The 16077-nt window shown below is 36.0% G+C and overlaps 1 pseudogene; it reads left to right on the forward strand.

Annotated features, from left to right (window-relative positions):
• The first annotated feature begins 14501 nt into the window (after nt 1–14501).
• LOC118547458 (protein cornichon homolog 1-like) lies at nt 14502–15149 on the forward strand (annotated as a pseudogene).
• The last annotated feature ends 928 nt before the right edge of the window (nt 15150–16077 follow it).

The following is a 16077-nucleotide window of genomic DNA, read 5'->3' on the forward strand; positions in this document are numbered from 1 at the left end:
TCTTGATATGAACATAATTTAATGTGGATGTATAGTTTATATGTCATTCCTTCATGTAAGGAATTTGTCTTTCATTTAAAATTTCAAAGGGAGTTTCTAGAGAGAATATAATTAAAATAGTGGCAATCATTCCAATCAAAAAGTATGTTGGTTTCAATTATCTACATTTGAGTCCCTACATCTAAAGAGACTCAATTCTCTAATTTTATGTGAAACACAATGGTAAATTCTCTAGGAGGAATAGGGAATAATGAGGTAGAATGCTATGATGCTGTTTATTTTCAAGAGTGCCCCATCTTCCCTATCCATAACCCAGAACTGCATCCTCTGGACTCCCTTCAATGATTGGCTTCCTGTTGGATTTAGCTGATGAAAACTAAAAATAACAATAATATTTTAAAATAAAGATTTGGTTCCTACAATAATTCTGCTGTGGTCAGAGAGTAAATTTTGGATTACTTCAGTCCTTTGAATTTGTTGAGATTTGATCTGTTTTCAAATCTCGACTGTCAATTAAGATAAATGGTCCATATTCCATAGGCATTTGAAAAGAATGTTTGTTCTGCATTTGTTAATGGGCAGTCTTATTAATTTAATCATGGGCCAAAAGAGACAAGAAGGGATTTTCTAGCCATCGATGTAAAGTGTTGTAACCTTACCAAGTGATATTGAGAGTAATGTTTGGAGCTTTTGTCTGTGTTTCTAGAAACACATTAACAAGTTAGAAAATATGCAGGAAGGAGGATGGTATGTGAAGCTCTACAAAACTGTGTACTTTCTCTTCTATACATATGTCATGACACTTAAGTGTTTGTTTCCCTTATGTGTTTTTTTATTGTCTTTTATATGTGTGAATAATATAATTGTATAGCTCTTTTAAGGTTTTCACAAATACTATTGGCTGAATAACAGAATGACAGTATTATATATCTAGATACATTTTTACCTTCTAAAAAACATATACTTCAGAAATTAGATTATAAATTCCAAAATATTTGCATTACCATTTTTAAAATTTATATCTACCCAATCATTTCAACGAAAAAATGCATACTTTACTATATTTTTATATTTTTCTTTGATATATAGCTGATTGCTGAAGACACACTTTTTAAACATGAGTTATTTTTGTCAGTTTCAAATTATAAAAAGCTGAGATTATTTTAAAATTGAAGTCTGTAACACATACACCTTTAAGATAGATGACAACTCTTCATGTGTAGAGTGTTATTCTAAAATACTTTTCAATGAATATTAAAACTTAAAATATTATGCAAGAAAATAAGAAAACAGTAGAAACTGCAGTATTCTTTATTAGCATGGTGAGGGTCTCCCAGCCAGATAAATCTCTTTTGCTCCACAGATCAGAAGTCAGATGCCTGGGTTTGAAATTCAGGTATTTTAAACAGAGAAAATATTAGTTTATGTCAAATTCACAACATTTAATCTGATTTTGTTTTTCTCAGAAAGGAAAATCCTTAATGATTAGGTATTTCAATTTATTGAGTTAAGAGAATCAACTTAAAAAAAAAAAAAACCATAGAAATACCTTTGGGTACTTTAGTCTTTAATTTATCTGTCAAAAATAAATTTCATTATAATGAAGGAATCAAATTTATGAAGAAATATGTTTTATATGGAAATAAGGGTGTTACATTGCAAATATTGAGCTTTCTATTGATACATTCAGAATACAAATTTTCTTGTGGCAGCATTTTGAGGCAATTATCTAGGATTTACTAGATGCAATAACAGTTGTCTCAAAGTATACAGGAAGACATCCATAAAATCATGAAGTCTGTATTATGACAAGGATTCATGTCTTTAGATGGTCAGTAGGATATGAAAATTTTTGATAGCACAGTAAAACTTCCATGTGCAATTTCAGCTACATGTGTAGAACACCATGAAACAAAAATAATTAAGAGGCAGGAGATTAAACAAAAGACAATGTTTTTAAAGGTGTAAAGATCTGAAAGTCCAGGTACCATGGGAAATATTCTCCAAATAAAAATGAAAGTTGCTAGTCAATAGTAACTTTCATAGCAACATATGCCCAATATTAATATTTAGTCTCTTGAAACAAAGTCCCCACTGTGTTTCTCTAACAACAAAGTAGCTGTTTCCAAGTGGTAGTCACATATTTGTTATGAAAATAAAACACCAAGATTTTTTTTTTTTTTTTAATAGAGAGTGTATGTGTGATGGGGGAGGGGCAGAGGGAGAGGGAGAGAGAATCTTAAGCAGGCTCCATGTCCAGCAGGGAGCCTGACGCAGTGCTCCGTCTCACCACCCTGAGATCATGACCTGAGTCGAAATCAAGAGTCAGACACTTAGACTGAGCCACCCAGGGGCCCCAAAACACCGAGATATTTGAGTGATTTCTTATTAGGGATGCCCAATAAACATCTCGCTGCTTTGCTTTGTAGTATTTTGAGTATTACTATTTTAAAATCTGATCTTGAATTGTAAAAAAAAATCGATGGATATGAAATTATTGAGAGTAAGAAGGAGAAAAGCAGACTAGAACTCTATCACACTACATTATGAGCCTCGTCTCTGTCAATAAACTCATGCACCAAAACATATGTTTAAATCTGTGAACAGAAATTCTATTCATCACACTTATTTTCAACTATATCTTCTCAATCAATAATCGGGATGGATGTGACACAATCAGAACATTGTGAAGCCACAATCATCATGATGTATTAAGTCTCCTGAAATATATTCTGGGAAATAATATGGTTGATACAACTTCAGATCCTGAAAATTGATTTAGTTAGGCTTGTTTTTTATCTGACTTATTTACATCACATCGCATCATTTAGAACATTTTAGGATTAATGCTCAACACCATGATTGGCTGAAGATTTATACCCCTGCTTCCTGAAACTCCATCTTATTGCCTAAGATGAATGCAGTGAATAAAGAACAGAAATCATTCACATTTATGGGAAGCCATCAAAATGCAAAGATAAGACTTCTGGCTTGGGAATCAGAAATCTCTCTCAGGTTTGGCCCTAAAAAACCTTTTTTTTCAGTCTAGACAAATGCAAACTTCCTCATCCTCACTTTTTTTTTACTTTTTTGATGGGATAAGTAGCACAGCCATTGAATTAATGCCTATTTACCTCCAACAAAATGTATATCATCTCAGAATAACTGTAGTCAGGTAATCATATTAATATGAACACAAAATTTATTAAATCAGTTCCCAAAACTGAATATGGTCATAATGAAAATTGTTAGAATTTTCTATAAGAATTAGGTATGTAGGGGCGCCTGGGTGGCTCAGTCATTAGGCGTCTGCCTTCGGCTCAGGTCATGATCCCTGGGTCCTGGGATCGAGCCCCACATCGTGCGTGCTCCCTGCTCCGCGGGAAGCCTGCTTCTCCCTCTCCCACTCCCCCAGCTTGTGTTCCCTCTCTCACTGTGTCTCTCTCTGTCAAATAAATAAATAAAAATCTTTAAAAAAAAGAATTAGGTATATGTAGTCTTCTTCAACTTCCCCATTCTAATGCAGGTAGCCAATTTACATTCTTAACAAAAGCTAAACTAGTAAAGTGGAGATCATTTAAATGTTATTAAAACTACACAAAGGGGCGCCTGGCGTCTCAGGTCATGATCTCAGGGTCCTGGGATGGAGTCCTGAGTCAGACTCTCCACTCAGTGAGGAATCTGCTTGTCCCTCTGCCCCTCCCCCCAGCCCATGTTCCGTCTCATTCTCTCTCAAAGAAAAAAATCTTAAAAAAAAATAAGATATAACTATAAGATAGTTTAAAAAAATAGTAAAACTACACACAATATCCATGTTGTATGCATAATGAGGGCAGAGTTGTATTTTGAAATCATTTTTCCTTTACATTTCTCTTTATAAAATTAATTGAAAAGATAGGTAATATGATTTCTCCAACTGTGTTGATTATTGTTTTACAAAATTGTTTTAGCAATTGTAGTTTCCTTGCTATTCTACATAAATTCTGGAATCAGCTTGTCCATATCAATAATAAAACCTCTACAGTAATATTTTTTAGATTTATATCTAAGTATTTCATTTTTGGAGCTATTTTAAATGACGTATTTAAATTCTTTTGTTTCCAACTATACATTGCAAAAATACACAAATACTTGATTTTTGTGTGTTAGTCTTGTATGCTAAGACCTTTGATAAACTGACTTAGTAGTTTTAGGAGGTTTTGCTTTGTTTTCCAGAATCCTTGAAAATTTTACATAGACAGTTACGGCATCTGTGAACTGGGCAGTTTTATTTCTGCCTTTCCAACCCGTATGTATTTTATTCTTTTTTCTTGATTTATTGCACTGGTTAGAACCTCTGGTAAAGGTTAAATGAAAGTTATAAAAAATCCTTGTCTTGTTCTTCATCAAGAAAGTTTTCAGTTTTTCACTATAACTATGATGTAACCTGTATGTTTTCTATAGATTTCCTTAATCGGGTTGAGGCAGTTCTTTCTCATCTATTCCTGGCTTGACAATTTTTTTTTTTTTAAAGATTTTATTTATTTATTTGAGAGAGAGAGAATGAGAGACAGAGAGCATGAGAGGGAAGAGGGCAGAGGGAGAAGCAGACCCCCTGCTGAGCAGGGAGCCTCATGTGGGACTCGATTCCGGGACTCCAGGATCATGACCTGAGCCGAAGGCAGTCGCTTAACCAACTGAGCCACCCAGGCGCCCGACAATTTTTTTTTAGCATGAAAGAATACTCATATTTTCAAATATGTTGTCTGCAACAAACTGATATAATTTTTTCCTCTCTCTTGACTACTAATAAGGTGATAACATTGACTAATTTTTGGATATTGGACCAGCTTTGCATTTCTGGAATAGAGAATTATTCTTTTTAATATGTTTGATTTGATTTGCTAATATTTTGTTATAGATTTTTGCATCTCTGTTCGTGAAAATATTGTTCTGTAGTTTCCCTTCTATATGCTTTGTAAATGTCTCATTATGTTATCAGGATCATAGTAGCCTTGTTAAATGAGTTGGAAAATATTCTCTCCTCTTCTATTTTCCTGAAGAGATTGTATAGAATTGATGTTGTTTCTTTTTCAATGGTTTGAAATAATTTGCCAGGGAAACCACTGGGGCCTAGAGATTTTTTATTCCAGAAGATTTTAGACAATAAATTCATACTTCCTTAATAGTTATAGAATATTCAAATTATCTATTTCATCTACGGTAAATATTGGTAGTCTGTAACTTTCAAAAATTGGCCCATTATTCTCTAAATTGTTTAATTCCTTTGCAAGAAGTTGTTCATAATGTTCTCTTGCTATCTTTTAACACCTGCGGGGTCTGCAGTGATAACCAGTCTTTTATTGCGGTTATTAGTAATTTGTGTCTCTCTCCTTTCTGTCATTGTTTTGATCTGTTTGTTTGCTTGCTTAATTTTGCTTTTGTCTTAGAAACTTGAAAAGATATAGAGAAAGGGTGTGTAAAAGGAAAGGCCTCCTTCATCCTTCCCCCAGCCTACTCTCCCCAGAGGCAGGTGTCCTGAACAGCCCCTACCCCCACCCATTTTCAAACTCGTATGTCAATAAAAGGCCAGGTTTGGGTTTTTTTCTTTTGGTAACTGGAATCATGCTGTATGTATTGTTTCCAGTCCAGCACACTCCTTTTATCCATTACATATTCCACAGAATTAGTGTCACCATTTGGGGTATTTCATTCTGCTGTTATAATTATGTCCACTTTTGTGCGCAAATTTGAGTACAAGGGGTGGAATTTGAGGGGGAGACTCTCAGTTTGGGTCCCTGCTGACCTGAGGTGAAGGCGTGTTTATAGCTATTTTGAATAATATGCCAAGGATATTCTTGTACAAGTATTTTTAAGGATAATTGTTTTCAATTTTCCTGGTTATGTCCCTAGGAATAGACTTACTCTATCATACGGTAGATGTATTTTTGATTGCATTTGCAGTGAGCAATCAGGGGATGAGATAATGTCTCTTTTCTGGGACAAAAAACAGGTGTGCTTACTGCTTTCTATAAAAACAGTGGCTTCCCTGAGCTTAGAGTGTCTCAGCTGCTATACAAACCTACAACACACACAGCTTCTATTTGGGTCCCTTTGTCATCTTCTGGGATTGGGAGGTAGGAGACATTGATGTGTATGTTCTGATGTTCATGCTATTTGTTGTTCTTTGAGTCACACGGCCCTTCATCTCTCAGCCAGGAATCTCGGGCTTTCTGTCAGCATCTGTGAAACAGTTATAAGCTAAAATTAGCTAACTTATTTACTTTGTAAGGAAGGTAAAATCAAATCTGAGCCCTGGACAACAGAAAACCATATTATAAAATTTGAAAGTCCAAACTTTTTAAAAAATAATTTTAAGAATAAATTAAAAATGTAGTTATTACCTTTCTAAAGATATCTGAACAATCAGACTCTCCCTGGATACTTTCCTTCTATAGCAACTATTTGTTGTATGAGTCTCAGCAATGTAGGAAAACTTTGTGATGACCATTTTCTGGGTAGGAAAGCAGTTCAATAGACCACCTGTAGCCTAAATATATACCTTAGAGTGTACTTAGAAGTTGAAGCTAAGTTGATAAGGCATTTAATATCTCTACTACTTACTTACTTTGTCATATAATGTTGCTTATCTCTTTTAGTAACTTCTGTTTCCTTTTTTTAATTATTATTTTTTTATTATTATGCTATGTTAATCACCATACATCACATCATTAGTTTTTGATGTAGCGTTCCACGATTCATTGTTTGCGTATATCACCCAGTGCTCCATGCAGAATGTGCCCTCTCTAATACCCATCACCAGGCTAACCCATCCTCACACCCCCCTCCCTTCTAGAACACTCAGTTTGTTTTTCAGAGTCCATTGTCACTTCTGTTTCTTTTTCCAAAAGAGGCACATATGTGACTAATACATCAGCAAATCCATTGAGTTTATTAATATGATTATAATTACAGCCTCATGTAAGTTTTATATATGCTTCATAACTCCAGGTGTTTTTTTTTTAAGATTTTATTTATTTATTTGACAGAGAAAGAGACAGCGAGAGAGCGAATACAAGCAGGGGGAGTGGGAGAGGGAGAAACAGGCTCCCTCAGGGAACCCGATGCAGGACTCCATCCCAGGACCCTGGGATCATGACCTGAGCCAAAGGCAGACGCTTAACGACTGAGCCACCCAGGGGCCCGACTCCGGTTATTTTGTGATAGCAAGTTTAGCTAATCATAATCCTGCAACACAAAGTATGGTTGCCAAGTGGAAATCGTAAGTGATGTTTAAATGATTTCTACAAATTTTAAGAGTGATTTGACAGAAAAATAAAAATATAGAAAAAGTTGTTTCTTCCTTTGCTGCTTAAAATATGGCACAGCTAGTAGCATTCTGAATGCAGACAGAATTTAGTTAAAAACATCAACATAAAATTATTATAGCCAAGAGAATTGATGGAGAGGATTATATAAAAAAGCATTAGATTATACAAGGCAATCATTTTTTATTGTGAAAATTAAATATTTTAATATATTAAGATAATTCTTAAACATGTTACTAAAATATTTTAACACACATCTATTAAATATTATACGTAAATTATTGAGGGCAGAATTTAACTCTAAATGAAATTACTTTGGTTGAGAAATATCATTATTTTGAATAGAGACTAAAGTAAAGAGTAATTTTTCAGTTAATTCTAAAAAAGTTGACTCTTTTTAGAAAAGTCTTCTTTTGGAGCACCTGGATGCCTCAGTCGTTAAGCGTCTGCCTTCGGCTCAGGTCATGGTCCCAAGGTCCTGGGATGGAGCCCCTCATCAAGCCCCACATCCAGCCCCGCATCGAGCTCCCTGCTCCCTGCTCGGCAGGAAGCCTGCTTCTCCTTCTCCCACTCCCCCTGCTTGTGTTCCCTTTCTCGCTGTGTCTCTCTCTGTCAAATAAATAAATTTAAAAAAAAATCTTTAAAAAAAAGTCTTATCTTATTTTTCAACTTAATAGAAGTTTATCAAATTGAGTTCATTTTTTGAAGACCAGAAGTAAACTTTAATTTGTGTTTGAGTAGGCCTCATCATCTGCTAATTTACAAATATGATGGTATGTATGCCCACCCACTATAGTTAGAAATTTATCATTCAGTAGGAACTCCATCAGAATGAGAGCTTTACCACTAAAGGTCACTTTATGTTAGGATACAGGCTGATGCTTATACATGATTATTTGAAGCTTCAAAATAAAGGATAATAGCATTTATTTTTCTCATGGATAATTTCTCCACTATGTTTTATATATTTAGCTCACAGTGACTCTGAAGTCATAAATAGTCCAGTAAGAAATCAATGTAGAGATTTTTCTGTAAATAAAGGTTCTTTGTGACTTGAAATTGTCCCATAAAACAATTTTTATTTTGTCCTGTCCTGTGAGTTTATATGGGATAGTTTATATACCAAATGTGAATGTCATTTGTACCTATATGCATAGCTTGCAATACTTTTTTTCAAAAATAAGATTTTTAAAACTCAAGATTGCCTCCAGATCATGTATCATACTTCATTTCTATCAGTCAAAGATCCAGGCATATTGACTGACAACATTGATCTTGTTCATTTACCCAGTGGGCTTTCCATTATATTTGCCTCGATTAGAAAACTATGGGAAAAAAATAGAAATGAACCATCTTGAATCAGTTGCTCTAATGTACTATCAGTGTCCATAAATCATGGCTAGTAAAATTCTTTCAACCTGTGTTAATTTCAGAGGTCATGAATTAACTGACTTTTGGTATTAGAGTATAGAAGTTTTAAGATCAGTACCAACACGTGGGAATTATGGGTACTATACAAAAAATATTCAACAGAAAGGCTTAGGTTTCAAGATTCAGGAATGTTAGAATTTACACTAATGAAGTATATAGCTTCAAGCAAACTTTCAGCTAGCAACTGCAGGACTAGTAGGAATTTTATAGCAGAAGAGGCAAGAGGACCAATTCAGATTTATATTGTTGACTCATGGTTAAACTCAGTCTTTTCAAAGAAATATAAAATTGTGACTGACATATGATATATACTTAATAAATATGTTTAATCAATAAGTAAAACATTATACTAGGAAAACCACATTATTACCTACATACCATTGCCCCACCACTACCACCTCCATAACCCATTGATCAGGAGCAAACAGATTTCTCCAACAGCTCTGGTGAAATCAGGGCATTGAAGAAGTCCTGCTCTTATAAGAAGTCAAGGAAAACAGGAAAGCAATAACCTCTTAATGCAAGGGTTCATAAATTATAATCTAAAGAATGTCTCTTCTAATGTGTTGTCCTCAAGGGGCAATGAGTGAAACTCTTAGCTGAAGAATTATTTGGTGAGGGAGAAGTAATTGTGGGTTCTTACTTAACAATTTTACATAGCTTTCCAACAAGAATTATCAAACTCTCATAAACTCACCAATAAGAGATTTAAAAAGGCAAGCTCAGGGATGAGGGGTAAATATTTATCAAATAAAAGTGTAAAATTCTGGCATGCAGAAAATATCTTGAACAATAAATTTATAAGAAAAAGTAGGCAACACCATATAAAAATGGACTGGAGACTTGCATAGCCATTTCAAAAAAGAGGACACCTAAATGTTGACTTTCTATCATCTGTGTATGTATGTATGTATCTATCTATCTGCAAGCTCATTATTAATCACTGGAATTCCGATACATACTCACCAGAATGGCAAGAGTTAGCAAGACTAACAATACCAAATGACAGCAAGGATGAAGAGTAGCTTGAACTTTTTTACATTGCTGGTGGTACTATAAATTTTGAAAAACTATGATGGTACCAACTAAACTGAATGTAGGCATAACCTATAATCCAACAATTTCAATCACAAGTACATAATTAATAGAAATACCTACAAATGAGTACTGAAAGACATCTACAAGGTGTTAATAATATAGTAGCCCCAAACTGAAAACAATCCAAATGTTGTTTAAAGGTAGGGTAGATAAGTAGTTTTTGCTATATTTCTACAATGGAATACCATATGACAATGAAACAAATATGCTAATAAATCTCGCATCAACATGAAAGAATCTCCAACATAATATTCAGTGAAAAGTCAAACACATAAGATTATGTACTAAAAAAAAGATTATGTACTGAATTACTCCATTTATATAAAGTTTAAAACCTGGCAAAGTTAATCTATGGATCGTTAAACATGAGCATAATAGTGATCTTTTGGAAAGAGGGTGCCAGTGTGATTAGAAGATCTTATGAATTTGTCAAATGAACACTTGTTAATTGTGCCAGATGGTGACTACAGACCACAAGAGAAATTGAAATAGAGAAGCTTATTTTTCAAGGGTTCTGTAGGAATTTAAGGGGCACAGACAGAGGTTTAGGCAGAGTGTAGACAGAGAGAGAATTGGGAGTAGGGACACATGCCTTTTTAGGGTCTATGAGTGGAGGGCTTTGGGGTTCCCAAGCTAAGGCCATATTGGTCAGTTCAACTCAAAAGAATGGGTTTTGGTAAGCCCTATAGGGGTCTTATCTAGTGGGCACATAAGGGGAAGGCATTGGGAGGCAGAGGAGACTGCTCACAGGGCTGTTGGAGGTCATACCAGGAACTTACATGTACAAGTGACTGTAGGCTGCTCTCTGGGGCGTGCACTTGCTTGAAGGACTGCTGTCAGTGTAAGGTGACTGCAGGCTGCTTAGCCACCCAAAATGGATGCAGAGCAATGCAGCAATACCAGAGAGTAGCTGAACTATACTCTCGACAGAGGGATAACAGGAATGATTTCTGTGGTGTTGGTAATGTGCTATTCTTGGTTGGAGGAATGATATTTACATGACCATGTTTACTTGGAGAAAATGTATACAACCATAGTACTTTTCTGTACATATGTCATACGTTGATTTTGTTTAAAATTCACATGAATTTATGATATGATTATTATTCAGTATACAAACCTATAGGTTTTTCAGTGCATAAAACACAAAACGCATTTGAAGTGGACATTGTTAGGTTGGTACAAACTGGATACTTTTTTCCTGCTTTTATTTTTCATCAGTTGACTGACTCATTCCTATTTTAACTGAAGTCTCCTCAACCTTTGTTTACTGAATAATTTAAATGAGTAAACGTGCCGAGATTAGAGGCAGAATCTTTTATTTTTTCCTGTAGAAAAAGAATTGGCAAGTTTTCTGAATATTTATAATGATTCACAAGGAAGCATGACAACTTCAAAAAAATCTGTGAAACTTGACGCAAGTGGGGGTAGTCTAAGTCTTTTTTTGCCTTCTTCAAAGTAAGCTCGATCTTTGAAATAAGTATTCAGCTTTGTTTGGATCTGTCAGCAAGGCACAAAGATGAACTATGCCTGGAATGCCATTGTCTGCTCGATTTGAAATGAACCCCTTCAAGTTTTCCTGGTGTACTGTGCAGTGAACTAGGTCATCTCAACACCTCTTTTAAGCAGAATAACTTGAAGAGTTGTGTGAATAACTCCTCAACTCTTTCTAGCTCTGCATCTACATCAGATGAACCAGAATGAACATTCAGCTGGATGCTATGTCCTTAAGATCAGAAAGGCATAAATTTCAATGTAGAGAGAAATGGACTTTTTTTTTTTTTTTGCCAGGGAGAGGGAGGAATTTATCCCAATTCAGAAATGGTGAAGGAAGGCCACCCCCCCACCTCCACTTCTAGGTTTCAATGAGAGGAACTTTATGTAAGTCTTAAAATTTTATTGTCAAAAGGAGAATTGAATAAAACACAGTTGGAAATATTTTGAATTTTTGAATATTAAATATTCAAATTAAAAATTCAAATCTTCAAATACTTGAATATTAAAAAGAGTAACTGAAATTTTACCTCTAGGTTGGTGTGGCGTGATAAGTGATTTGCTGGCATTGACTATGGTCGCAGGATGGCCAAATAATCACGTGAAGAATAAAGCAAAAAAATAAAATAAAAATAAAGCATTTGCTCAAATTCAGTTTTACTTTTCAATTTTGCTAGTAACTTTATTGAATTGAGGAAATTCAGCCAAAATCAGAGAACCCCCACATGTACTTTGATCACCTAACCTACTTTAGAGTTCCCATATTTTTCATGAAACTTTAATTCTTTGAAATATCCTCTCTCTCTCTCTCACACACACACTGTTTTACACACACTCTCACACACAACTTACAAACACACACTTACATTTGAATGCACACCCATGTACGTTCACCCAGTTTTCCTAATGGAGTAGGCCCAGGGCAGGCATGCTACACTCTTTCCCTTTGAGACAGTGTGTATTACTGATGGTACATATCCACAGCCTGGAGGCAGTTCCATTCAGCCTAATACAGTGATCAGGTGATTCAACAGGTGCTGTGTCCAGTCATCAATATATATCGTGGGTAACATGGTTGGTGTCATTAAGGATGTTACTTGCAACCTGAATATTCCTTTCAGATCCAAGAAGTGTCAATTGCTAAAGGCAATTTTAGAAACCATAGAAAGTAGTTAAACTGGAGTTTATGGGTGATGTGGTAGGGGTATAATAAAACCTGTAGGGTCCTGCTGAGTTAATATACCTTTTCAGAACTTATCCTATAGGCAGAACAGCACAGCTACTTCCCGGGCTTGAAAAATCATCTTCAGAGAGTATCTTCAGGCCTGGCAACTCCTCTTATGCTTTGCTGGACATTTATGCTTTTTTCATAGTAAACTCTGTTATAAAATATCTAAGTCAGAGACTTCCTTTCTCAAAACTCCACCTCAGTCCTTTGCCTACTTTATGTGATAAAATAAACTGAAAACTCCTGGGTTAAGCAAAGTCTAGCAAGCCTCTTTACTTGCAGGTCTTCTTAGAGCCTTTGATACACTGATGGGCATTATGAACTTCCAAGCAGAGTACATGGCCTGTAGTGTTAACCAAACGCACTTGACCACATACCTCTTCTTCAAGGGGCTTCTTCCAACACTAGTGTGTGTTGACACATTATGAAAGTCAAGAGTCTATACAGCTATTAATTCAATAAAGATGTATTATACCCAGCTATTTATCAGGAGCTTTTCAAGCTATTAAGGATACAGAAATGAGCAAGGCTGTAAAGTAATTATTCTCTTGGAGACCACATTCTAGAAGATGGGAGACAGAATAAAGAGCTAAATAGTAAATAATAATACTACTATTATAAGCATATGAAACATATACTACTTGCTGTGACAGGAATAATAAAGGTCTTTGGTCTGACACAGTGTCTCACAGCTTCTGTCAGCATCCAGGAAACTAACAAGTTAACACGTTTACTTGCTAGTAGAGTGAATCTCAGATCCTTCACAGTTCTTTACACACTCTTGCACTTCTCCCAGAAGTGGATGGCTGTTGTTTGTTGGTAGCTGCTAAACTTACTCCAGTGGTAGAGAAGGGGTTTCTTTTGTCAAAATCTAGACTCAGTAACCCTCCCCACCCCATGGGAGGCAAACTCTACACTGTATTTCTGGTCCGTTTTAGGCAGGAGAGTTTCCTCTCCCCCTCCTTCAGTGGTGGTAAATCACTGCTCATTATTGCTGTTTTATCCTTGACCCAAGAGAGTTTCTTGGCCTTTCAGTCAGTGGACTGAGATATATCCTGCTACAGAAGCAGTTTTGCTTCTGCTCTTCTATAGAAAAAGTGGCTTGGGGAGTCTGGGTGGCTCAGTCGTTAAGCGTCTGCCTTTGACTCAGGTCATGATCCCAGCGTCCTGGGATCAGCCCAGCTCAGCCTGCTTCTCCCTCTCCCTCTGCCCTCCCCCCACCCGCCTGGTATTCTTGCACACTCTGCTCTCTCTTTCAAATAAATAAATTAAAGAAATCTTTAAAAAGAAAAAATGGTCTTTGACTATGGCCTAGGGGCAAGAGAGTTTGTTGCTTTCCTCCAAGGTTTAAGATTTTTTGCATTAGAAAGTAGGCAGGTTTCCTTTTCTTGAATCCCAGCAGCAATCACCACTATTTCATCAACAACACCAACACCTCTCTTCTCTTGCCCTACCCTTAATCTTTTTAATAAGCACTAATAAATGCTCAGGGAAAAGAACATGCAAGGGAGTGTAAATTTCCCTTATATCTAGGTATCTTAGCTAGTGACAGTTTTCAGCTTAGCCCCAAATTTGTTCAATTTTTAGCTGATTTCTTCTTTCATACGTGCAGTGCCCATCCCTTCCACCCATGTTCTGCCAAATTTTCGAGTATCCATTTTTCATTTGGGAACTCCATGTTCTTGGTTGCCTTGCAATCTCTTCTCTCTGAAGTACTTATACGAAAGGTATGATTTTTGTACATTCTCCAGAGTCATCTCATTTTTCACACCTGGTCTCATTGCCCACCTGGGCTGGTGTTCCGGCCTGTTGGGAGGGCAGGAGCTGAGGCGGCATGGCAGTCGCTGCTGTGGCCTGGGAGAAGGGAATGATTTTATCCAGAACCAGCACTGCTCGCTGCTCCTCTTGCAGGGCCGGTGCCTTTTACATCCAGGGTCTTCTGCAGCATGCTGGTGATGCTGCTCACCACCGCCCTCATATTCTTGGCCTGCCAGCATGTTATAGGATTTGATGAGTTGAAGACTGATTACAAGAACCCCTGAGACCAGTGTAATACCCTGAATCCTCTTGTACTTTCAGAATACCTCATCCATGTTTTCTTTTCTTTTCTTTTTTTAAAGATTTTATTTATTTATTTGAGAGCGAGAGAGAGCGAGAGCGAGAGAGCACAAGCAGGGGGAATGGCAGGCAGAGGGAGAAACAGGCTCTCTGTTGAGCAGGGAGCCCGACTGGGGACTCGATCCCAGGACTCCAGGATCATGACCTGAGCTGAAGACAGACACTTAACTGACTGAGCCACCCAGGTGCCCCTCATCTGTTTTCATCTGTGTCATGTTTCTTTGTGCAGCAGAGTGCCTTATACTGGGTCTCAATATGCCCCCTTTGGCATATTGTATTTGGAGGTATTTGAATTGGCCAGTCATGAGTATACCAGGACATCATGACCCCATGGCCATCATGAATGCAGATATTCTAGCATATTGTCAGAAAGAAGGATGGTGCAAATTACCCTTTTATCTTCTAGCATTTTTTTTTTTTTTTTTTTTTTTTACTACTTAAGCAGTATGATCCATGCTTTGGTGAGCTCTTAGAGCTTCCAAAGAAAGGGATTCTATTCAACAAGATCTTCTTTCCAAGAGTAGCCTTTGGAATTTGATCAGTTACTTTAAAAAATGATTCAGTTTTTAAATGTTTCCACATATTTTGCTTATGGAAAGACTGTTTTCCTATGTTAGCCTGGAACAAAGAATTTAAATGGAATTACATATAAAATAATGCAAAATGATTACCTCTGGTGTTCACAGGTTTGAACTCGCACTCCTTAGGGAACAACCATAATCCTCTGAATGATTGCATTAATTATTGACTGTCCTTGGTCCATTGGAAGATTTTCTTTGTAAGAACTTGTCAGGATCATTTTGATTTTATTGAAATGCCATCTAATTGTAAGTTAGCTGTAGATATTGGGTGATTCAAGTTCTGAAAACACGTACCTGACCTGTGGGAAACTTTGTGGGTTTCCTCATCTATCATGTCAATGATTATATATGGATCCATTTAAAAGTGTAAGAAAAGTGGAATTTTTTTTCTCTTCGACTTGAATATTATCCCTCTGTATTACAGGAATGAGAAATTTCACATATTTCCATCAGAGTAATATACTTGCTTTAATTCTTAAGCATAAGTGAACATGACATAAAAATATATGCTGGACTTAAGAATGCATTTAAAGCCATTTCAAATGTGTTTTTATATGCAAGACATTACTTATTAAGAAACTGATTATTATACTTATTGTTCTAATATGGTGGTAAGATATTTTCAAAAATTTACAAGTACTTTAGATTTTCAAAACTGAATGAAAGAGAACATTGTATAAGCATCCTGCTGTCTTTAGCGCAATACAATAAAACTCTGAAATTAAAAAAAAAATGAGAGCAACTTTGTTTTGTAGTGCTCTACACAACATATAGTGTTTTATATTCTAAGTGGAAACATTTTATAATACTTATAAAGCAG

Source organism: Halichoerus grypus, chromosome 6, assembly GCF_964656455.1.
Source record: "Halichoerus grypus chromosome 6, mHalGry1.hap1.1, whole genome shotgun sequence".
In the NCBI taxonomy this organism is placed as follows: domain Eukaryota; kingdom Metazoa; phylum Chordata; class Mammalia; order Carnivora; family Phocidae; genus Halichoerus; species Halichoerus grypus.